The sequence below is a fragment of the Phalangium opilio genome, unplaced genomic scaffold, assembly GCF_054372755.1.
Source record: "Phalangium opilio isolate 3A_F unplaced genomic scaffold, DU_Popi_V2 ptg000093l_1, whole genome shotgun sequence".
In the NCBI taxonomy this organism is placed as follows: domain Eukaryota; kingdom Metazoa; phylum Arthropoda; class Arachnida; order Opiliones; family Phalangiidae; genus Phalangium; species Phalangium opilio.
The window spans coordinates 1,045,333-1,069,647 of NW_028324198.1; the positions used below are offsets into that span (position 1 = coordinate 1,045,333).

The 24,315-nt window shown below is 39.0% G+C and overlaps 1 non-coding gene and 5 pseudogenes across 1 annotated transcript; all 6 read right to left on the minus strand.

Moving 5' to 3' along the window:
• Nucleotides 1–94: 94 nt before the first annotated feature.
• On the minus strand, nt 95–213 carry LOC149640156 (5S ribosomal RNA; annotated as a pseudogene).
• A 361-nt stretch (nt 214–574) lies between these two features.
• LOC149640157 (5S ribosomal RNA) lies at nt 575–693 on the minus strand (annotated as a pseudogene).
• A 137-nt stretch (nt 694–830) lies between these two features.
• LOC149640158 (5S ribosomal RNA) lies at nt 831–949 on the minus strand (annotated as a pseudogene).
• A 599-nt stretch (nt 950–1,548) lies between these two features.
• LOC149640159 (5S ribosomal RNA) lies at nt 1,549–1,667 on the minus strand (annotated as a pseudogene).
• A 580-nt stretch (nt 1,668–2,247) lies between these two features.
• Nucleotides 2,248–2,366, minus strand: LOC149640160 (5S ribosomal RNA; annotated as a pseudogene).
• An 11,381-nt stretch (nt 2,367–13,747) lies between these two features.
• TRNAY-GUA (transfer RNA tyrosine (anticodon GUA)) lies at nt 13,748–13,820 on the minus strand. The gene has a single exon. It is a non-coding gene; the product is annotated as a tRNA-Tyr (tRNA).
• Between the last annotated feature and the right edge of the window lie 10,495 nt (nt 13,821–24,315).

Genomic DNA, 24,315 nt, shown 5'->3' on the forward strand with positions numbered 1-24,315 from the left:
AAATTAACCATCATCTTTTTAAAACAATAACAAAAAAAAACATGTTTGCTTTTTTCATATCTATTAAAATTTAAAAGAGGAAAAAATGTGAAAAACCCAACGGCACGCAGTGTTCCTAAGTGGTCTCCCTCCCAAGTACTGACTGCGCTCGACGCTGCTTAACTTCGGAGATCGGACGAGAACCGGTGTATTCAGCGTGTTATGGCCGTTGCCGAGAGTGCTAGTTAATAATTTGAATTAAATCAACTTTCATCTTTATAAAACAATAAAAAAAAGAAGATATGTTTGCTTTTTTCATATCTGGTGGAATTTGAAAGAGGAAACAAAAGTGAAAAAGCCAACGGCACGCAGTATTCCCAAGTACTGACTGCGCTCGACGCTACTTAACTTCAGTTATCGGACGAGAACCGGTGTATTCAGCGTTATATGGCCGTTGCCGAGAGTGCTAGTTAAAAATTCGAATTTAAATTAAGTGAGACAAATTAACCTTCATCTTTATAAAACAATAACAAAATGAAAACATGTTTGCTTTTTTCATATCAATTAAAATTTAAAAGAGGAAAAAAAGTGAAAAACCCAACGGCACGCAGTGTTCCTAAGTGGTCTCCATCCCAAGTACTGACTGCGCTCGACGCTGCTTAACTTCGGTGATCGGACGAGAACCGCTGTATTCAGCGTGATATGGCCGTTGCCGAGGGTGCTAGTTAATAATTCGAATTTAAATTAAGTGAGACAAATAAACCTTCATCATTTTAAAACAATAACAAAATGAAAACATGTTTGCTTTTTTCATATCAATTAAAATTTAAAAGAGGAAAAAAAAGTGAAAAAGCCAACGGCACGCAGTGTTCCTAAGTGGTCTCCCTCCCAAGTAGTGACTGCGCTCGACGCTGCTTAACTTCAGTTATCGGACGAGAACCGGTGTATTCAGCCAGATATGGCCGTTGCCGAGAGTGCTAGTTAATAATCTTACTTTAATTAACTTTCATCTTTATAAAACAATAACAAAAAGAAGATATGTGTGCTTTTTTCAAATCGGGTGGAATTTAAAAGAGGAAACAAAAGTGAAAAACCAACGGCACGCAGTATTCCCAAGTACTGACTGCGCTCGACGCTGCTAACGTCGGCGATCGGACGAGCACCGGTGTTCTCAGCGTGATATGGCCGTTGCCGAGAGTGCTAGTTAAAAATTCGAATTTAAATTAAGTGAGACAAATAAACCTTCATCTTTATAAAACAATAACAAAAAGAAGATATGTTTGCTTTTTTCATATCGGGTGGAATTTAAAAGAGGAAACAAAAGTGAAAAAGCCAACGGCACGCAGTATTCCCAAGTACTGACTGCGCTCGACGCTGCTAACGTCGGCGATCGGACGAGAACCGGTGTTCTCAGCGTGATATGGCCGTTGCCGAGAGTGCTAGATAATAATTCGAATTTAAATTAAGTGAGACAAATTAACCTTCATCTTTTTAAAACAATAACAAAAAGAAAATATGTTTGCTTTTTTCATATCTATTGGAATTTAAAAGAGGAAAAAAAAGTGAAAAAGCTAACGGCACGCAGTGTTCCTAAGTGGTCGCCCTCCCAAGTACTGACTGCGCTCGACGCTGCTTAACTTCGGTGATCGGACGAGAACCGGTGTATTCAGTGTGATATGGCCGTTGCCGAGAGTGCTAGTTAATAATTTGAACTTAATTAACCTTCATCTTTATAAAAAATAACAATAAGAAGATATGTTTGTTTTTTCATATCTGGTGGAATTTAAGAGGAAACAAAAGTGAAAAAGCCATCGGCATGCAGTGTTCCCAAGTACTGACTGCGCTCGACGCTGCTTAACTTCGGTTATCGGACGAGAACCGGTGTATTCAGCGTGATATGGCCGTTGCCGAGAGTGCTAGTTAATAATTTGAATTTAATTAACTTTCATCTTTATAAAACAATAAAAAAAGAAGATATGTTTGCTTTTATCATATCGGGTGGAATTTAAAAGAGGAAACAAAAGTGAAAAACCAACGGAACGCAGTATTCCCAAGTACTGTATGCGTTCGACGCTGCTTAACTTCGGTGATCGGACGAGAACCGGTGTTCTCAGCGTGATATGGCCGTTGCCGAGAGTGCTTGTTAATAATTCGAATTTAAATTAAGTGAGACAAATTAACCTTCATCTTTATAAAACAATAACAAAATGAAAACATGTTTGCTTTTTTCATATCAATTAAAATTTAAAAGAGGAAAAAAAGTGAAAAACCCAACGGCACGCAGTGTTCCTAAGTGGTCTCCATCCCAAGTACTGACTGCGCTCGACGCTGCTTAACTTCGGTTATCGGACGAGAACCGGTGTTCTCAGCGTGATATGGCCGTTGCCGAGAGTGCTAGTTAAAAATTCGAATTTAAATTAAGTGAGACAAATTAACCTTCATCTTTATAACCTTGACCTTTTACGTCACATCTGAGACCTCACAACACCGCTCCCGGATAGGGTCGAACCACCAACCTATTGGTTAATAGCCGAACGCGCTAACCATTGCGCCACGGAAACCCAAAAATTAAATGGTTGTCATTTATTGTGCAAAAACTTTGGCTTTCTACGTTACATTTCAGATCCCACAACACCGCTCCCGGGTGGGCTCGAACCACCAACCTATTGGTTAACAGCCGAACGTGCTAACCATTGCGCCACGGAAGCCCAAAAATTAAATGGTCGTCAGGTATTGTGGAAAAACTTTGACTTTCTACGTTTCATTTCAGATCACACAACACCGCTCCCGGGTGGGCTCGAACCACCAACCTTTCGATTAACAGCCGAACGCGCTAACCATTGCGCCACGGAAGCCCAAAAGCTAAATGCTCGTCAGGTATTGTGCAAAAAACTTGACTTTTTACGTCACATCTGAGACCTCACAACACCGCTCTCGGATGGGCTCGAACCACCAACCTATTGGTTAACAGCCGAACGCGCTAACCATTGCGCCACGGAAGCCCAAAATCTTTCATTTAACGAAAATATTTTTCAACCTAAAAGACAAAGAACTATGAGGGACTTTTCCTATGTACTTTTCACATTTTTCTATGAAATGTGCTTCTCGGAAGAACATGGGCTCTTCCCGGATAGTGGTGAATCATGGCCGGGGCTTAGGTGAAGAGAGAGTGCCGTTTGAAGAAAACATTTACTTTATAAATGTTATTTTTCAGTGGTTTCTAGCTATTTTGAGGGTGCTGAACACAACACGAATATGGACAAAGGCCCTCTAAACTGCACTTGTTTCATTTTCCTTTCTTAAGGGTCACGTCCAGCGAAACCAAGAATGATGATGGGGGTGGGAAGGGATGCGAAATCTGAGAGAAATCGGCCTGCGCGTCTCCAGTCCGAACGTAGCCTGTCCGGGGTTAATTCCCGCCGCCTCTAAATTACAACAAGCATCTCATTGGTTCTTGAAATCTCACGTCAGCGCGACGCGAATGAGTACGAAAATTTTGTATTTTCCGACTGAGGAGAGGCGAAATAGCCCGGCCTCCTTTTACGGCCCCCCTTGTATTTCGAAAGGGGACTGGAACTATGGCGCCCGGTGAATACTTGGGCATCTTATACCTTCTCCCTAATAAACTAGATATCACTTCTTGGTAAAATGTTATGATAGCTAAATTTTTCCTTTAAAAAAAGTCTAAATTTTAAATGTAAAATTGGTCTAAAAATTAGGTACAAAAAAATTAAATTTGAAAGCTAATTATCAACTTGGATATTTTTTAATATAGAAAGATTAGTTTTTTCTCCCAATCTGTAATATTTTTTATACTGAAAGTAATGAATGCTTAGTTAAAAAATATAGTTAAAATCGGAAGCTTTTAAACAAAAATTTTCTTATTGTCGAATTGTACGCGGACCCAAATGGTCACAGACTTAAGCCCTCTACAAATTAGAGAGATGGCTCCGGAAGAGCAAACTTTATTCTACTAATTAGATAATTTAATTTAAACTGGATTTATAATATAATAAGTTAATCTTGTTTAAAAAGTTTTTATTAAATTTCAAGTAACAATAGCTCCCACTGTGCGCGACACACTATTCGATTAAAATATTAGGCCTAAGTTGCCACAACGTGAAGGAGAAAAACCTGGAAAATCAGCAGATATCAGTAAGTTTTAACGAAGTCAAGGAATAAGGCTGGAATAAAATATCTAGGGTTTTCCAACGTTGGCTAAAAACTAGAGGAAATCTTAAGGTTTCTATCTGGTAGTATTATCCTTTTTCCACTCCGAGTGACGATGACGACACTGAAAGGTATTAAACTTTCTGTCTGTCACCTCATTTATAGTTGACAAATTTTAGCAAACTTGTTCGCAATATCCGGACCGCTTTCGCAATTCACAGAAAGCAATATTTACATCTACTCAATTGTTATCGTTAGGGTTAAGATGTACGCGGCGATCGGGTAGGGTTACGAGAAACGTCTAGCCTCCCACCCAATGGCAGTTCTTCCACCAAAGGTTCACGCAATTGCGCTATTTATTACCCCTTATCTGGAATCAATCGCTTTATTTAGCCTAAATTTCCAAAAATTGTTAAAGAGGCATAGCTAGAATTGAAACGGCAACAAAAAAGCTATGTTTAAAATGATTTTAGGAATAAAGTTTATTAGAACGATTTAACTAGAATTAAGGTAAATTACTGACGATTAAAATAATTAATATCAATTATATTTATTTAATTATTTAAGAAAAACCTCTTAAGTGCAGGGTAGATAGCCCTCGTCTCGACTCGGAGAGGTTTATTTTGGTTTCCCAACTTGTTGAAGCATTTACAGGCGCCTGACAGGTCGTTGTTCGCAAGACCTAATTTTTACCCCTGCAATGAGGGCCACAGCCATTTTGGTTTTGGGGGAAGTTAGGGAAAGACCGCGGTTTTTTACGTAGGTTCGCCGTAGAATAATCCCGCGTCTTATATAGCGTGCATCGTGGGAAAGTATGTCACTTTGATTAATTGTAATTGTTTATAAAAGAATTACTGTTTGAATGTCTTGATTTTCTTGAAAACGTAGTTATTATTCTATGGAATTATTTTAAAAGTAGGCATTAGCTAAAGTCCTAGGGAGCTTCCTTGTAATACAAAATGGCGCCCTTTGGGCGTTAGCTTTTCCAGTGTATGGCCAAAGCTATGCCGGAAATAGCAATTATACGTTTGTTTACCTTTGAATTCTAAACGAAACGTTTTAGAATGACTTTTTACTTAAATTGGGAGTTACAATGCCTAGGCCTACATTTTATTTAAAATTAATTTATATCATGAATTTTAATTTTTTTCTTCCAGTTGGAAAATGAATTTATATTGATATCCAATCTACGAGTATGCCTCCTAAAGGGAAAAGGCACTCTTGCGGCCATTGTCAAGATAGTTTTCCGACTAAATCAAAGCTCCAAGCTCATTTACTGTCGCATGCTGAATCGCAAAATGTTGTTGAATCAGCATCGACTTCTTCCACCTTGGCAAAGAGAGGATTAACATTGCGCGCTGCTAATAGATCTACTGCTGTCGCGACACTTCCCGATTCGAGTCGTCAGAATCTATTGAATAGTGCCGCTGCCAACAAAGAAGTTAAAGATGATCTGGAGTCAGCAAAGTTTAGAAAATTTAAATGCGACCAATGTGATAAATCATTCGCAACTTCTGGTTGGCGCAAAAGACACCAAGCGGGATGTAAAGCGACAACTAAGGTATAAACCAAGTTAGAAGGACCACTCAACCGGGTCACTGATTTGCAATCATGACGAACTTTTAACCCTTTCTTTAACAGGTAGTTCACGAAGAAGACACGGAATCGGACGATTTCGCGGAAACCGAATCTGTCCCGTCTTCCAGCGATGACAAGATTGCTTTGGCCACCAGTACTTTTCAGACAAGGAAAGCCAAGATGGCAGGAAAAATTTCACGTCGCGTAAAATCCTTGTCGAAAGAGAAAAAGGCCAAGAAAAAAACTGCAGCCAAGTCATCCCAACAACAACCTCCCGACGTTTGCGTAGCGTGTGGCGAAAAATTCCCGAACAAAGACACCCTTTCCATTCATCAAATGACCTGCGATGTCATTCTCAAAGACAAAGAAGACAATCTTGAAAGCGAGGATGGTTACGCTTCCCCCGAAGTATGGAGGACAGTTTAAACCGTTTTTTATATAGTGTGTTTGAACAAATTTGTGTTTTTTTTTATTCCTTCAGAAACTGAATGAAGGCAACAAAGAATGCGCAACATGCGGAGACAAATTTAACAGCGAAGCGGAACTCCTTGAACATGTTGCTACTCATACAGGACCCATGGAGAAAATCCTGACGTGTGGAATTTGCAAGAAAACATTTTCGCGCAAATATCATTTGGATCGTCATAAGATGACTTTGTGTTCGGGACAACCACCTCCGTCTCACGTGTGCCAAGTTTGTGGCAAAGCTTATACTCGAAAGGTAACAGTATTATCTACAGTTATTCTGCAGAGAAAGTGTGATTTAACGAGTAGATTTGACAAAAATAATATGCGAAACTCTAACTTAATTAACATTGTACTGTTTTCTGCTGCATATATTACTTTAAATGATAAAGGATGTTTTGGGTAAATGGAATGGTGAATAACGAAACTTGACTTATAATTATCATTATAATTTACTTGGTAGCTTGCAGTTTTAATTAGTTAAACCAAAAATGTTTAGATAATTTTCCGTGCTTTTACTATGGTTTAGTATATTTACGTTGTACACTATAGTTTATGTTTTTATTTAAGTACAATATTTTTTAGCTTTCTTCATTTTTAAATAAAATTAAATATTGTAATTTCTGTTGACATTTTAGGACAATCTTCACGAACATCTTCGTACTCATGCTGGGGAAGTCCTGAGACCCAAAAAGTACAAGTGCAATTTTTGTACCAAACATTTCCATGGACTATCTCTGCTTAAAATTCACGAACGCACTCATACTGGCGAGCGTCCATTCGAATGCGATATTTGTTCCAAGGCCTTCCCTTCCACGGGGGCGCTCACTAAGCATGGGAGAATACATACCGGTGAAAAACCATACGTCTGTATCGATTGCGGCGCCAGCTTCTCCCTAAAAGAAACCCTTAACCGTCACGTGAGAATTCACACTGGAGTTCGACCGCATAAATGTGAATATTGTGGAAAAGAATTCATTCAAGCGGGTGGATTGAAAGCCCATTTGTTTGTCCACACCGTGAGTGAATTGTCAGCAAACGAACTCGCTACTCCATGAGTCCTTGATATATTTGATCGGGGATTTCTATAATTAATCTTTCAGGGTCAAAATGGATTCGAATGCGAAGATTGCGGAAAGGTGTTCAACATCGAAGCCCGTCTTCAAATGCACATTCGTGGAGTGCATGAAAAGATAAAGCCATTTCAATGCCAGGAATGTGGCAAAGCTTTTTCTCGAAGGGGAGATCTCTATCGTCATTCGGTTTCGCATTCCGGCGAAAAGCCTCATCAATGTCCCACGTGTCTGAAGAGATTCGCCATCAAATCTTCGTTGAAGCGTCACGTGTTGACGCATACGAAAGAGAACGCAGATCGTGTTGATTCGAATTGATTCCCAATTATGTGACATTTTATTTTATTTTAATATATTTCTTTAATAGTATGTTCATTAATTTTATTTCTCCTCATCTCGGATTTTATGGGAAAATCAATTTTAGAAGTATGACACGAGGTCAATTAAGTTCGCTAAGTATGTATGTGTTTAAGGGTCAACATGAAATTCCGCCAGGATCAAAATATTGCTTAATTTGTCGAATGTATACTTTGTAAAGCCAAATGAATTAATAAAATAAGTAAATTAATCTCGAACTGGGACTTTCACGAAATTCATTGCTGATTAGCCTTTTGGATTTAAATTTAGGACTAGTACCGGTTTATGGCAAAGAGGCTATTTGTAAATTAACTAAGTAAGACTAGTGGCTGGAAAATGTCACGCTTTTTAGATATGTAAGTTAATCATACAAGAATAAATTTTTATATTAATCTATTGTCCCCAGCAATAATGCAAGTTTTTTATATATGAAAATTATGGGAATATTTGATTTACACGCTGGCTATTGGTGGAATTTGGCTATTGAAAATTCCAAAATGATGTCAAGTTGATTTTTATCCCTTCAGGAGCATATTATTTTCTGAAAACTAAAAGAAAGAAAGATGAATTTCTGATCCATTTTAACTCTGAATTTGATTATGAAATAAAATTGGTAAAAAGAAAATAAACTCTAAGATTAATTATTTTACTTAGTCAAAAACAAATTTTACAAGAAATTATTTAATAACAAAATGTTACAGTTGACCTTGCTCATCTCAAGTACAGCAAATGAAGTGAGCCACGCTAATGTAAGTATAATTAGGCCTAGGGGTGTTTACACAGTAGTTACAGCATGGATTAAAAAAAGGCAAATAATTAGAGCATTTAGTTTTATAATGTGATGGTTTTTGAAATCTTTTCTCAGGACTTGGGAGTTGCTGCTAATTTTTGCGCGGCTAAAGATGCCTGTAACTTCACTTCCATTGTTTCAATAACGGCTATAATGAGGATTGCATTCATTTTGGGTTTGTTAATAATAAATAATTTTTTAACCATCTCTAAAGATATCTTTTGGTTGGGCAATTTTCTGTGACATATGTACACTATCTTACGTGACAATGTTGCGTCACTATTTAGATTTACATAGGGTGCAATGAAATACATGTCCGGGTACGACAATATTTAATTGTTAAAATATTAGACCGAGACCTTGCAAGTTACAACCATCTATATGATTGAACTCTTGATTTTTATCCAACTTTTGAACATAAATTTACAAAAATCTGCAGCAACGTTCGAAAATGACCATTTTCCTTTAGAACCCCGGAATGCGGAACACAATCCAATTTCAAATTATTATGATTATTATTATACTACTTGCTCGGGTGTTTTTCAATCTTTTTATTGACTGAAAACCGGGAAGAGTTTCCTGTATATGTAGACACAAAACCCCAAGTAGTATTGCGGGCAACACTTTTGCAATATCGGCATTATTTGGTTTAAAAAAAATAACATCTTTAAAAACTTTCAATTCATGGTTTAATCATAAAGCTAAAATGTTAGGGGTCTGTAATGGGACGTTATTTTTAACAGTCTTAATCTCAAAGGACCCAGCCTTGAGCATCTCAACCAAAGCATTCTCTAGAATTACTAATATCAACTCAAGTTCATATGTTCCATAAGTTTGTCACTGGTTACTGAGAGTTTGTCACAAACGTCATAGATTCTCGTAAAGTGACACCTGGTGAAGCGCTGTCAAAAGCTCAGTGCAGACTAAATATGAAGATATACTGCATAACCGAATATAGTCAATTGACTCGCTTCCGTCGTTCTAGTTAGTCTCAGTTAGTCTCTAGCATTACGAAGTATAGATAGTAGTGTCATACTTACGGAACATACTTATGAACTTTTGATATCAACCATTCAGTTTAGTCGAACTGTGCTTAAAGAACAAACATCCAAAGCAACAAACACACTTAACCTTATTTCCCAATATATTTTTTCACCTTCTACGTCGCAGGGAACTAATATCAACATCCAGTCGCCATAAATTTTGATGCTCCTGTTTTGAGGGGACGAATCTCTTCTTGTTTCATCCAAGTTAACGTAAGGTCGGTACAATTTTGAAATTCTTGAAAAGTTTCATTGTAAAAGAGACGTTTCATTGCTTTTATTTTCAGGATCAACGTCATCTCATCGTCACTCCATAGAAAATGGGAAGGATGAACGTGTACGCGGACGCGGGGGATGATTCCGGATGAAAAGACACGAGTGTTCGTCGCGTACGCGTCAGAAGTCCAGACGGATAACGGATACGGTCGAGATATCAATTGCAAATGATGGGAAAAGTTGGGCGAGTGAAGGACCACGGGAAAGAACTACGTTTCCAATTTTGACCCCTATCCTAAGAGAAGCAAAGTGACCGCACCAACTCAGGAAGCCTGACCTCGAGGAAGGGGAAACCTCATTCAACCCACCAACCTTACCCCTCATCTAACCCAACCTCACAATTAACCTAAACCTAATATTTACCTTGACCTAAACCTCCCCCTTCTTCTACTGAGGAGACAGGCTCTGCTAGAGATTAAGGACATGGTGGTCAAGCACAACCTGTAAAGGTTGTTAAAGGGAAAATGGACAGACGACCACCATTATTAAATCTCTTTAGATTAGAGTGGACAGTTCACTCTCCCTTTAAGTATCTTCTGACAGTTCTTTCTCGTGGTTCCTTTCACTTTCCCTTCATCTGGAATTGTTGTCGACTACTGTCCCGACAACTGGACACCACCTTCTTCCACCGACTAAACGGTGTCCGCGAAAGAGTCTTCCCTCTTCTACACTTTGACCACAAACGACCTTTGACCTTCCTCATCATGGGACTGCCTTCCAGTGAGTCACCAACTTCCGTTATTCATTTCCCCAGTTCGGGATTCGACAATTCTTCAATTTGCCGAATTGACCCCATCATTTCCACCTAAGTCTATTTATTTATTTTGAACAATTTCAAGAGTTAGTGGCGAGATTCACGAACAATTAAAGCCATTTACGGATTTAAAAATACTTAAATGAGTTTTCAACATTTTATTAATTGACGCCACGAGTCTTGGTGAACTTTTTCAAGAACTTCCCGTGTAAGGTTTCGCGATAATTCCGGACCAAATAACTCAATCATTTCGAATTAACTTTTCACCAAATATTTCAACTTTGTGAATAATTTATTAACCTTTTTTATTCGCAAATGCAACGAAGACTTAATTTTCCGTTCATTTTAAATAATGTCTAGTGAACTTAATGGGAATTTTCAAGAACGAAAGAATCAAATTATTTGCGAAATTTATTCATCTTTTTCTCATGAATTTACGAGTTTTTTCTATGAAAATTAAAATATATTTTTCGTAACGATTAAATTTGATTGAAATCGAAACTTTAAGTTTTGTTTCAAATAAGAATTGATCAAACTGAACTAGGCCTAGTTTTTGAATGTTTAATATTTTCACAATTATTTGAAACCTTTCAATGGTTTTTTGAAAATTGAGCGCTATTATCCAGAGACCAGATTGAAAATTTTATCGGACCGGTCGGGTCGGGCTTTTTAAATTTTGCAAATTAAGGGGCTGACCCGGGCCGGGCTTTCGATTATTTTTTCAAAATTCGGGCCGGGCCTGACTTTGTTCTGCTTTAATTCATAATTCAAATGAAAGATAATTTAAACGAGTATGAGCTTCTTAGAACAAATGTGACGTTGTGACGGACTATTATTAATAAAAGTGAATAATACGCGACGCTAAAGCAAATATAAATTCAATTCATTGATGATATTTAAAAAGAAAATAGCAACGTGGCTGGTCAATTCTTGCAATCGACGGGCCGGGTCGGAAAACCAACTTTATACTCGGACCGGGGCCGGGTTACGGATTTTTCAAGATGCTAGATCCCGGGCCGGGCTCGGATCGGGCCTGAAAATTCGGCTACTATCCCTTTAGTTTCCTGGGATTTTCCCAATTATTCCAGGGCTTTTTGAATGATCGTGGAATTAATTATTTCCAATGTTTTAAGTTTAGTTATTGGTTAAATTATAATTTTAATTCGGTCAATTTTAAACCCAAGGTCCTTACGCCTAACCTAATCTAAACCTGCCAAGGGAGAGACCTATTCTTCCAATTAATAAAAAAAGTAACTTTGATGACAAAGCCTTGAAAATTAAAAGATAAGTGGTCAAAATCATTTGGGTGAAGTAAGGTATAATACAAAAATTCAGTTTTAAAGGCAACATAAATTACTTGAAAGAATTAGGCCTACTTATCATGTTTCTTTTTTGACCAAAATCTTTCATTTAACGAAAATATTTTTCAACCTAAAAGACAAAGAACTATGAGGGACTTTTCCTATGTACTTTTCACATTTTTCTATGAAATGTGCTTCTCGGAAGAACATGGGCTCTTCCCGGATAGTGGTGAATCATGGCCGGGGCTTAGGTGAAGAGAGAGTGCCGTTTGAAGAAAACATTTACTTTATAAATGTTATTTTTCAGTGGTTTCCACTCCTCCCCTATATTCTCTTTGGTGACGTAAAACGCGTAGTTCTCAGCTTGGCGAAAAAACATGGAGGAATTAATTCAAATAGCTCTTGCTGATTCTGATGGGACTATAGCTATTTAATTGGCGTGAAACCAGTTGAGCACGCGAGAATTTTAAGAGACGTGTTAGTTTCTAATTTTAATTATAAAAGTTGTTGTTATCTATCTCTTTAAATAAATTATTATACAATTTTTTCGAAGAATTTTCCATCTCCTCAAGCGCTTTTTTTCTCTTTGTAGCTTAACTTTCAAATTTGCGACTCATAGTTTTTACTCGTCTAAACCCACTGACCCTTGCGATGATTTAGGATATTTTGAAGTTTGACAAATATAGGCCTGAAAAATCCATGCGTGCTCAAACTAAAACCGACTCATTTAAGAGAGCAAAGTTCATAACTCCAGTTTGGCCTATCACTCACATTTACATCGCTGCATTATCCCCTGCATAGCGTTTAAGGGACAATGCGTCACGTTATCAGTTAGCGTTAGGAAAGGTAAACAAGAAAAGTCCATTAGTGTGGTTTATTGAAAATTCAAAATGAGTGTATAAATAATATAATTTGGTAATCAGATTGTACTTGTTGTATGTTTGTACTCTTGAACCACCAAACTTTCGGTTAACAGCTGTACGCGCTAACCATTGCGCCACGGAAGCTTTGAAATTATATGATCTTCAGGTATTGTGGAAAAACTTTGACTTTTTACGTCACATCAGAGACTTCACAACACCGCTCCTGGCTGGGCTCGAACCACCAACCTTTCGGTTAAAACCCGAACGCGCTAACCATTGCGCCACGGAAGCTTTGAAAAACAATTATCGTCACATATTTTGGCGAAACTTTGATTTTTTACGTTACATCAGAGACTTCACAACCCCGCTTCTGGCTGGGCTCGAACCACCAAACTTTCGATTAACAGCCGAACGCGCTAACCATTGCAGCACAAAAGCTTTGAAAACAATTATCGTCACTTATTTTGGCAAAACTTTGATTTTTACGTCACATCAGAGACTTCACAACACCGCTCCTGGCTGGGCTCGAACCACCAACCTTTCGGCTAACAGCCGAACGCGCTAACCATTGCACCACGGAAGCTTTGAAGAACAATTATCGTCACATACTTTGGCAAAACTTTGATATTTTACGCTACATCAGAGACTTCACAACACCGCTCCTGGCTGGGCTCGAACCACCAAACTTTCGATTAACAGCCGAACGCGCTAACCATTGCACCACGGAAGCTTTGAAGAACAATAATCGTCACGTATTTTGGCAAAACTTTGACTTTTTACGTTACATCAGAGACTTCACAACACCGCTCCTGGCTGGGCTCGAACCACCAACCTTTCGGTTAAAAGCCGAACGCGCTAACCATTGCGCCACGGAAGGTTTGAAAAACTATTATCGTCACATATTTTGGCAAAACTTTGATTTTTTACGTTACATCAGAGACTTCACAACACCGCTTCTGGCTCGGCTCAAACCACCAACCTTTCGGTTAACAGTTGTACGCGCTAACCATTCCGCCACGGAAGCTTTGAAATTAAATGATCTTCAGGTATTGTAGAAAAACTTTGAATTTTTGCGTCATTTATAAGTCTTCACAACAACGCTCCCGGGTGGACTAAAACCAACAACCCTTCGGTTTACAGCCGAACGCGCTAACCATTGCACCACGGAAGCTTCGAAAAACAATTGTCGTCGCGAATTTTGGCAAAACTTCTACTTTTTTCGTTACATAAGAGACTTCACAACACCGCTTCTGGCTGGGCTTGAACCACCAAACTTTCGATTAACAGCTGAACGCGCTAACCATTGCGCCACGGAAGCTTTGAAAAACAATTATCGTCACATATTTTGTCAAAACTTTGATTTTTTACGTTATTTATAAGACTTCACAACAACGCTCCAGGGTGGACTAAAACCAACAACCCTTCGGTTTACAGCCGAACGCGCTAACCATTGCACCACGGAAGCTTTGAACAAGTTGGGAAAACCAAAATATTACCTCTCCGAGTCGGTGGAAAAGACTAATATACGACTCAATATCGAAATACTAGACCAACATTTTTTCGCTTTGTTTTGTCTAACGAGGCTGAAGTCATTGAATAGTTTTCTCTACATTGTCAAAATATATAATCATCCGCTAATCCTAGGTTTCAAATCATTACTTACAAAGAATTAATCAAAAATGTCTTGATTAGAATCAAGACCTAAAAAGTATCGATAAGACTGAGGTTATCACTTGTCTGAATGATCAGATATTAATTTTTCTTTTTAATTGAAACTTAAATGCATGCTTAAGAAAAAACAACGTTCCATTACCGTTTTCCGTTGAAATAAATTATTTTACTGGTAATCAATTTCAAAAATTTACTTATCTCGGCTTTTCGACCACAATTCCATTCCCCGAAAACATTTTATCATTACATTAATTACTTTTGGGAGAGTACGTGTATGGTTTTGCGTTTTAAAAGGCTCCTAAAGACGTTACATCCCCATTTGTGACCGGCACGCTTCGCCGTGGAACATTTTAATTATTCTAAAACCAATGGCGCCAAATTCAATAGGGACAGTAAGATTTTTACTCGCGGTTTTGCAAAATGATGTAATATCAAGTGTACTTTAGTCAACCGTCGTATTGTTCTTTCTCATAGTTCAGGGCATGATCAGTGTTACTGCCCAATTTCTCTCTCTAGTTTCTAACAATGGTTAGAGACTATTTGATATGGCACGGCACAACATTATATACATTTGAAAATTCTAAGTAGCACAAAAGGAAAAAGAATCCATTTTTTATATTTTGGTTTGAAATAAATAAATTCATGATAGTAGTTATAACGAACAGAAAGTCAAAGGAATTGCACCGGTAATGAGCAGCAGAAAGAGAGGAAAGTTTGCTTCAAGTTAGCAGAAGGACATAGTAGTGAAAATAGTAATCTAGAATTTTGTTCATTCAAACCTTATTATATCATGAAAAATTCAAGTGAGCAGGCGGCACTATCTAGAAAGATTGATTTTGCCAGATAACAGCGAAAAAATTATGTTCTACAGACACTGGGACTATGGGAGAGTTTCAGGGCCGCAGGTACCACATGATGAAATTTCAACTCCAGATTACATAATTTCTCTCTGGTCGTACTAGTAGCAGGTTAAGCTATAGTTTGCTCAGGTCCAGTTAGTCTCGAAAGGGTTATATAGTGCTTGCAACTTTTAAAAGGTTGTTATCATGGCTAAACAGACCGCTATTACAGTTTTTTCTTCTTTTATAGGCTATTTTGACACGTTATCTCCCAAAAGTAATTAATGTAATGATAAAATGTTTTCGGGGAATGGAATTGTGGTCGAAAAGCCGAGATAAGTAAATTTTTGAAATTGATTACCAGTAAAATAATTTATTTCAACGGAAAACGGTAATGGAACGTTGTTTTTTCTTAAGCATGCATTTAAGTTTCAATTAAAAAGAAAAATTAATATCTGATCATTCAGACAAGTGATAACCTCAGTCTTATCGATACTTTTTAGGTCTTGATTCTAATCAAGACATTTTTGATTAATATCTGTTCCTTCAGTCTTCATTTTAATTAAGAATGTTAAGAAACTGTTTTACATTTTCAAAATCTGCACTAAGCAGAAACATATATAAAGGGGACCATACCTTTAGCTCAATCAGACATTTATTTATAATGATACTTCAAAAATAAAACGTAAATCATTAAAAGTGTGTATTCTTATTGGAATTAGAGTAATACATTTTTTACAATCATTTATTGAAAGAACCTACAAGCACCCGGGCAAAGCATCTACCCAAAAGTACCCACAAGTACCTACAAGCACCCACAAGTACCCACAAGTACCCACAAGCACCTTCTAGTACCCACAAGTACCTACTAGTACCCACAAGTACCTACAAGCACCCACAAGTACCTACAAGACCCACAAGTACCTACAAGCACCCACAAGTACCTACAAGCACCCACAAGTACCTACAAGCACCCACAAGTACCTACAAATACCTACAAATACCCACAATACCTACAAGCACCCCAATACCTACAAGCATCCACAAGTACCCATAAGTACCTACAAGCACCCACAAGCATTCACAAGTACCTACAAGCACTCACAAGTACCCACAAGTACCAACATGAACCCACAAGTACCTACATGCACCCACAAGCACCTACAAGCACCCACAAGTACCTACAAGCACCCACAAGTACCTACAAGCACCCACAAGTACCTACAAGCACCCACAAGTACCTACAAGCACCCACAAGTACCTACAAGCACCCACAAGTACCTACAAGCACCCACAAGTACCTACAAGCACCCACAAGTACCTACAAGCATCCACAAGTACCTACAAGCACCCACAATTACCTACAAGCACCCACAATTACCTACAAGCACCCACAAGTACCCACAAGTACCTACAAACACCCACAAGTACCTACAAACACCCACAAGCACCCACAAGTACCTACAAGTACCCACAAGTACCTACAAGTACCCACAAGCACCCACAAGTACCCACAAGTACCTACAAGCACCCACAAGTACCTACAAACACCCACAAGCACCCACAAGTACCTACAAACACCCACAAGCACCCACAAGTACCTACAAACACCCACAAGAACCCACAAGTACCTACAAGCACCTACAAGCACCCACAAGTACCCACAAGCACCCACAAGTACCTACAAGTACCCACAAGCACCCACAAGTATCTACAAGTACCCACAAGAACCCACAAGTACCTACAAGCACCCACAAGTACCCACAAGCACCCACAAGCACCTACAAGTACCCATAAGCACCAACAAGTACCGACAAGCACCCACAAGCACCCACAAGTACCTACATGCACCCACAAGTACCCACAAGTACCTACAAGCACCCACAAGGTAATCAAGTTTAAGTAGTTTTAACCTAAGCAGAGAAAAGATAAAATGTCCATTAAGCTAGCTATTTGTTCTAAGAATTTGACTATAACCGCGGTAAAACGACCAAACTCGCTTCATACACTACATAACTCATGCTAAAAAGTCGCAGGTTCCATAGTTTCAGGGTAAACCACGTAAGTCGGAGCATGTAATTAAAACTATGAAAAACAGTACTTAAACTTAAATTTTCTTGATGAAAAAAAATAGGCGCCAACTATGGATATGGGGCTTTCATTTAAGACCGTTTTCAAATCTATCTGACGTATGGTTATTTTTGTAAGGGTATGGACAAAATTTGTAACTTTGGAAAATTTCCCATGTTATTTCTATGGGAAATTTCCAGTTTTTCGTCAAAATCTGTGATTAATTTTATGGAAATGAAAACCACCCTTAGCAACTTTATTTTTTATAAAATAAACTAATTAATGGATCTCTTTGAAATTTTAACCACATATTAAGGGTCCGAACTGTAGTTCAGTGGATTTTTTTCGAACCAATTAGTACAAGACAAAAAAAACTACATCCAAACAAAAAACCCTCCTTATACATTAAGAGCAGTATGAAGTCTTATCTAAGAGAGCTACCGCTCTCATAGAATATATAAGTTCTATGTTAAATTTTATTCTCTGATGCATACCACTAGCTTTGCCTTATATAACGTTTAATTCAGAATAAAATATGTAAGACACAATTTCCATTAGAACATACCTTTACGAGAAGATCTTGTGTCCGTTCTAACGAAAAATTGAACTTTCCTTATCAGTTTTTCAAGGTTATAGAACTGAAAGGGTTTCTTTTACCTTAGCGTTTATCTCGGTAATTTTAAAGTTCACTTTCAAATCATGAATCTTTATTTAATCTTTAGTCTCCCTAATTAAAACAACATGAAATGTCCTAAACATATCTCTAATTTTCATTACTACCAATTTATGCAAAACTACTAATGGCTAATTCGAACCAAAAAAAACAACCGCTCGTACGTCAAAAACAAGCTTCTGGGAAAACCCACTTATGTTTAGTAAGTCGACAGAATTAATAATAATAAAATATTTATTGCCTGTGCTCATCAAGAGTCCATTATAAACTGACTACAAAGTAGCTAGCTCCTTTATGAGGAAACCTCGTTAATCGCTATAGGTGGCGCGCACTAGTGGAATAGATCAGGGAATACTAGTGGCGAGACTAACAATATATGATAATGTTATTAAGAGTATATAGCAAGAGTATATATCAAGTGTATTAATAAAGTATATAACAGGAGCATATAACATATTTCATTCTTTAAAAAATTTAAGTATTACGAAAAAGTTTTGGATTGAAAATATTAGTTCTTGTTCGGGTTGACCTTGGTTGTTGTGTACTTGCTGTAAATGTGTAAATGGTGCTCGTGTGCTAGGTATGGCGGATACAGAAATTGTCTTGGGAAATGGGGAAGTTTCCGGAGAAATTCGAGTAGCGCTGTTCGGGTGTTGTCCAGCGTCTGAGCAGTCGTCGTTCAGCGTCTGAGCAGTCGTCGTGCCAGAAGTACTTAAAGTCCTAATGTTTGATATTGATGTTGTACGTGGCGGTTCGACTTTACGCGGTGTAATTACAACCACTATTTGCTTTTGGTCTGGTCTTGACGTTTGAAGTATAGTAGGAGATCGGATCTCTGTTGCTGAAATCGGTGAATGAGTTTGAGTTGTTAAGACTGAAATTTGATTTTGCAAGGGTCGTGGTGTTGGAGATGTGTTCTGTGTTGCCGAGGTCGGTGAATAAATTGTTGAAATTGAAGTCTGTTTTTGTATGGGTGATGGTAATCTTCCTAGTCTGACTCTTGAAGTTGTTCGGTAAGTATTGGCCGCAGGATCGGGTAGATTGGTTTAAGTTTGCCTCAAATGCTTAACACAATTGGCCTCCACCTGTTGTACTTCTTGTGCCGTGTTGGGTTCAGCGTAGTCGCTTTGAGGTACCGTACTGTGTAGGTGTGTCGGACGTATTTGGTGGTGAGTTCTCCGCAATGTTTTTCCGTCATTTATCTTCAGGATATACGACAAGGGCTCTTTGCTTCCGTGTAGTACTTCTGCAGGTTTCCATTACCGTGGTCCGACATGGTAATATACTGGTCTCCCGGCCTTTAGGGTTTCAGGTATTGTGCGGTGCGCGTGATTTTGACGTTTAATCATTGGGTTTTTTAATCCAGTAAGGTTTGCGAATATGACAAGTTGAAAAGTGCGTTCGAAGTGTTTGTTTTGTTTATAGTTAACGGTGTTCAGGTACGGCGTCCTTTTAACATCTCGCTGGGTGACGGTAGCTTTCCAATGGGCGTCGAACGATATTCCATAAGAACATACTGTAGGTCACGACCTTCCTGTTGCGCTTTGATTGCCAGGTTGTTTATTGTTTGTATGGTTCGTTCTGTCATACCGTTGCTTTTTATGAATGGTATGCGCTGGATGTTACGTGTTCTACTGCCCATTGTTGGAGTAAACCCTTGAAAAAGCTCGAGTTAAAGGGAGGACCATTAACAGACACCTATTTCTGCGGAGCACCATATCGACAGAATTGTGGATTTAGGAACTTTATTATCGCTTTATCATTAGTGCTTCGTAACACTCGAGCTTCTACGCATTTGGAGTAATAGTCAACTAGAATGATCAGATTTGTATTATTGATGTGGAAGAGATCCGCACCAACAGTGTGCGAGGGTAGCTGAGGTACATCGTGAGGCGTAAGCGCATAGCGTGTTGGAACGATCCCTTTTTTCGGCAAGTTGTACAGTTCTGGACATACTTTGTGATGTCTCTTTTCATTTGTGGCCAGTAGAGATACAGCTTGGCTTGATAGGCACGCGGTTATTCCTTGATGAACTAAGTGAATTTGGGTCATGGCATCACGGCGGAGCACTTCGGGACGTAAAGCGCATCCCCTCGGTAAATTAGGCCTTCTGATACATGAAGTTCTTCTTTTATCGCCCAGAACGGCTTTAACTCGGTGTGTAATTTTTCGTATGCAGATGGCCATCCTTCTTTTATGTAGAAAAAATCGTTTGTGCAGCTGGCTCAGATGCGGTAGCGTTGTTGAATTGAGTTTGTTTTCCTTGAAACAGAGCCACACTCCCGGCTCATCGGTTTCTAAGTAGGATGAGTCAATTTCTGTCGTGGATTGAGGAGCGCGTGACAACTTGACGGGCACTTGTAAATGAGTGCCAGGTATGTGAACCATCGTTATTATTTGGCATCTGAGCAGGCGAAGAACAAAGCGCTGGATGCGTGGTGAGAGTCTTAATGATGACAATTAAAGGTTTATGATTGGCCTGTAGGATAAAGGGGACTCCAATGACATAATAGTTGGATCTTTCGCACGCGTAGACTATGCCTAGAAGTTCTCGTTCTATTGGCGCGTAGTTTAGTTGAGTGCGGGTGAAAGATGTTGAAGCATACTCAACAGGTTTACCATTTTGTAGTAGTACTGCACCGACGCCTATTAGGCTGCTTTCTACTGATATTGTCCTGGTGGCTTGCGAATTGTATTAGGCCAGTACTGGGGACGAGGAGATTAGACGTTTAGGTTTTAGGAAGACAGCTTCCCTCTTTGCGTCCCACATGAATGAGACCTCTTTCTTCAGGAGCTCGCGTAGTGGAGCTGTAATTGTTGAGTGTTGGGGCAAGAATTTCGCCAAATAATTCACCATGCCAAGGAATCTTGGTATTGATTTTTTGTCTGTTGGGGACGGTATTCATTGACTCGCTTGAACTTTTTTTGGTGAAATTTCGAGGCCTTTGGAGGACAGGATGTTGCCCAAGTATTCTATCTTGTCTACCACTAGTTGCTGGAAATAATTCTGACGCTGAGGAGAGACCATAAGGTAGCCGGAGGAATCTGTATCGTCCGTAAGGTGTTGCGAATGTACACAAGTAAGAGCTTGGTTCATCCAGCTCTATGTGCCAGAACGCACTTTGCGCGTCCAGGACGGTGTAGATCAGCGTAGATTTGTTGAGCGGTAGGCATTGGATAGTAGGGTTCCGGGTGTGACCTTCCTTTTGGTTTTTCCACTATTAAGATTGGGTGGACCCAATCGGTGAGCTCCGTGACGGGCACTATGATGCCTAACTGTTGCATGCGTTGCAATTCCCGTTGTACTCTTGATTGCACCCACACAATACAATAATGGTTAGCGTCCTTTTTCTACGATGGTAAAAAAAACGTTTTAAACCCCATCATAGGTGATAATGTTAAAGATAAAAAACACTTCTTGTTAAATTGTGAACTAAACTTTATTCATCTGTTTTTATTTAAACATTAGTAATAACTAATATGGATACGACTAGTATCGCTCTTTGTACAAACGCATCTTCACGTAAATAAACTTGTTCACTATACGTAACACAGAAGTGATTTTTTTTATATTTAACGATAGGCTTACCAATTATATCTGATGAGAGAATAGTAACTCTGCCAACTGAACATACCATTTTCAGCAACCCTTCATATCTAGATATCACAGTTACCACTTCCACAGTTTCCAATTTGAGCGACCATTTCGGGCAGTATGTTTCCAATTTGATAGACCATTTCGGGCAGTAGGTTTCCAATTTTAGCGACCCTTGAGGGCAATAGGTTTCCAATTTGAGCGACTCTTGCGGGCAATAGGTTTCCAATTTGAGCGACCCTTTCGGGCAATAGGTTTCCAATTTGAGCGACTCTTGCGGGCAATAGGTTTCCAATTTGAGCGACCCTTTCAGGCAATTTAGGTTTCTAATTTGAGCGACCCTTTCGGGCAATAAGTTTCAAATTTGAGCGACCCTTTCGGGCAATAGGTTTCCAATTTGAACGACCCTTTCGGGCAATAAGTTTCAAATTTGAGCGACCCTTTCGGGCAATAGGTTTCCAATTTGAGCGACCCTTTCGGGCAATTGGTTTCCAATTTGAGCGACCCTTTCGGGCAATAGGTTTAAAATTTGAGCGACCCTTTCGGGCAATAGGTTTCCAATTTGAGCGACCCTTTCGGGCAATAGGTTTCCAATTTGAGCGACCCTTTCGGGCAATAGGTTTCCAGTTCAAGCGACCCTTTCGGGTGAGTTCAATTTACAAAGCTCCTAGAGCTAGGATTTCCATCAACCATTAATTACGGCTGATCATACAAAGCTCCGAGAGCTAGGACTTTCACCAACCCTTTACTTCAGGGTTATAATACAAAGCTTCTACAGCTAGGGTTTTCAACAACTTAAAAAAGTAAAGCTTCAAACCCATCTGGGTTATAAGTTCATTTTACAAAGCTCCTAGAGCTAGGATTTCCATCAACCATTGATTACGGCTGATTTTACAAAGCTCCGAGAGCTAGGACTATCACTAACCCTTTCGGGTTATAATACAAAGCTTCGAGAGCTAGGACTATCTCTAACCCTTTCGGGTTATAATACAAAGCTTCGAGAGCTAGGACTATCTCTAACCCTTTCGGGTTATAATACAAAGCTTCGAGAGCTAGGACTATCACTAACCCTTCCGAGTTACTATGCAAAGCTTCTACAGCTAGCACTTCAACTCAATTTGGGCAACCCTTTCCATAGCAGTGGCGTAGCGTGACTTTATCCCACCCGAGGCCAACAATAGATTTTCTGCCCTCCCTTTTTTCGCAGTTATGCTTATTAAACTCTGTAATAAAGCTGTGATAATGTTTCACTGTTTTCTAAAGGATTAAAATGAAATGTATTTCATTAAATAAACTTTTATTTTGCTTTTTTTTAATGCAAAGTCTTTAGTATGGTGATAAAAGTTGATTTATACCTATTGTTTGATTGTCAAGTTAAGGAGATTTGTTAATCTCGACTTGGACATTGTAGACTAATACATTTGATCAATTTCAATTCCGAGAATCTTCTCTCAACTCTCATACTTAATGCAGCTTTGATGAATATTATCAGCATTACAATGTTAGGTAACCGCTTTCAAGTTTCGACTAAACAGTACAATCTAATCCTCTAGAATAGAGATCCTTTCACCCCCTCACGCTACGCCACTAAATTATGCATTACTTTCAAAGATACCTCTTTCATCATACAAAGCTCCTATAGAGCTAGGATTGCCATCAACCATTGATTACGGTTGACTTTACAAAGCTTCGAGAGCTAGGATTTTCACTAACCCTTTCGGGTTATAATACAAAGCTTCGAGAGCTAGGACTTTCACAGACCCTTTCGGGTTATAATACAAAGCTTCGAGAGCTAGGACTATCACTAACCCTTTCGGGTTATAATACAAAGCTTCGAGAGCTAGGACTTTCACAGACCCTTTCGGGTTATAATACAAAGCTTCGAGAGCTAGGACTTTCACAGACCCTTTCGGGTTATAATACAAAGCTTCGAGAGCTAGGACTTTCACAGACCCTTTCGGGTTATAATACAAAGCTTCGAGAGCTAGGACTTTCACAGACCCTTTCGGGTTATAATACAAAGCTTCGAGAGCTAGGACTTTCACAGACCCTTTCGGGTTATAATACAAAGCTTCGAGAGCTAGGATTTCCATCAACCATTGATTACGGTTGACTTTACAAAGCTTCGAGAGCTAGGATTTCCATCAACCATTGATTATGGCTGACTTTACAAAGCTTCGAGAGCTAGGACTATCACTAACCCTTTCGGGTTATAATACAAAGCTTCGAGAGCTAGGGCTTTCACAGGGTTATAATACAAAGCTTCGAGAGCTAGGGCTTCCACAGGGTTATAATACAAAGCTTCGAGAGCTAGGGCTTTCACAGGGTTATAATACAAAGCTTCGAGAGCTAGGGCTTCCACAGGGTTATAATACAAAGCTTCGAGAGCTAGGGCTTTCACAGGGTTATAATACAAAGCTTCGAGAGCTAGGGCTTTCACAGGGTTATAATACAAAGCTTCGAGAGCTAGGGCTTTCACAGGGTTATAGTACAAAGCTTCGAGAGCTAGGACTTTCACAGGGTTATAGTACAAAGCTTCGAGAGCTAGGACTTTCACAGGGTTATAGTACAAAGCTTCGAGAGCTAGGGCTTTCACAGGGTTATAGTACAAAGCTTCGAGAGCTAGGGCTTTCACAGGGTTATAGTACAAAGCTTCGAGAGCTAGGGCTTTCACAGGGTTATAATACAAAGCTTCGAGAGCTACGGCTTCCACAGGGTTATAATACAAAGCTTCGAGAGCTAGGGCTTTCACAGGGTTATAATACAAAGCTTCGAGAGCTAGGGCTTCCACAGGGTTATAATACAAAGCTTCGAGAGC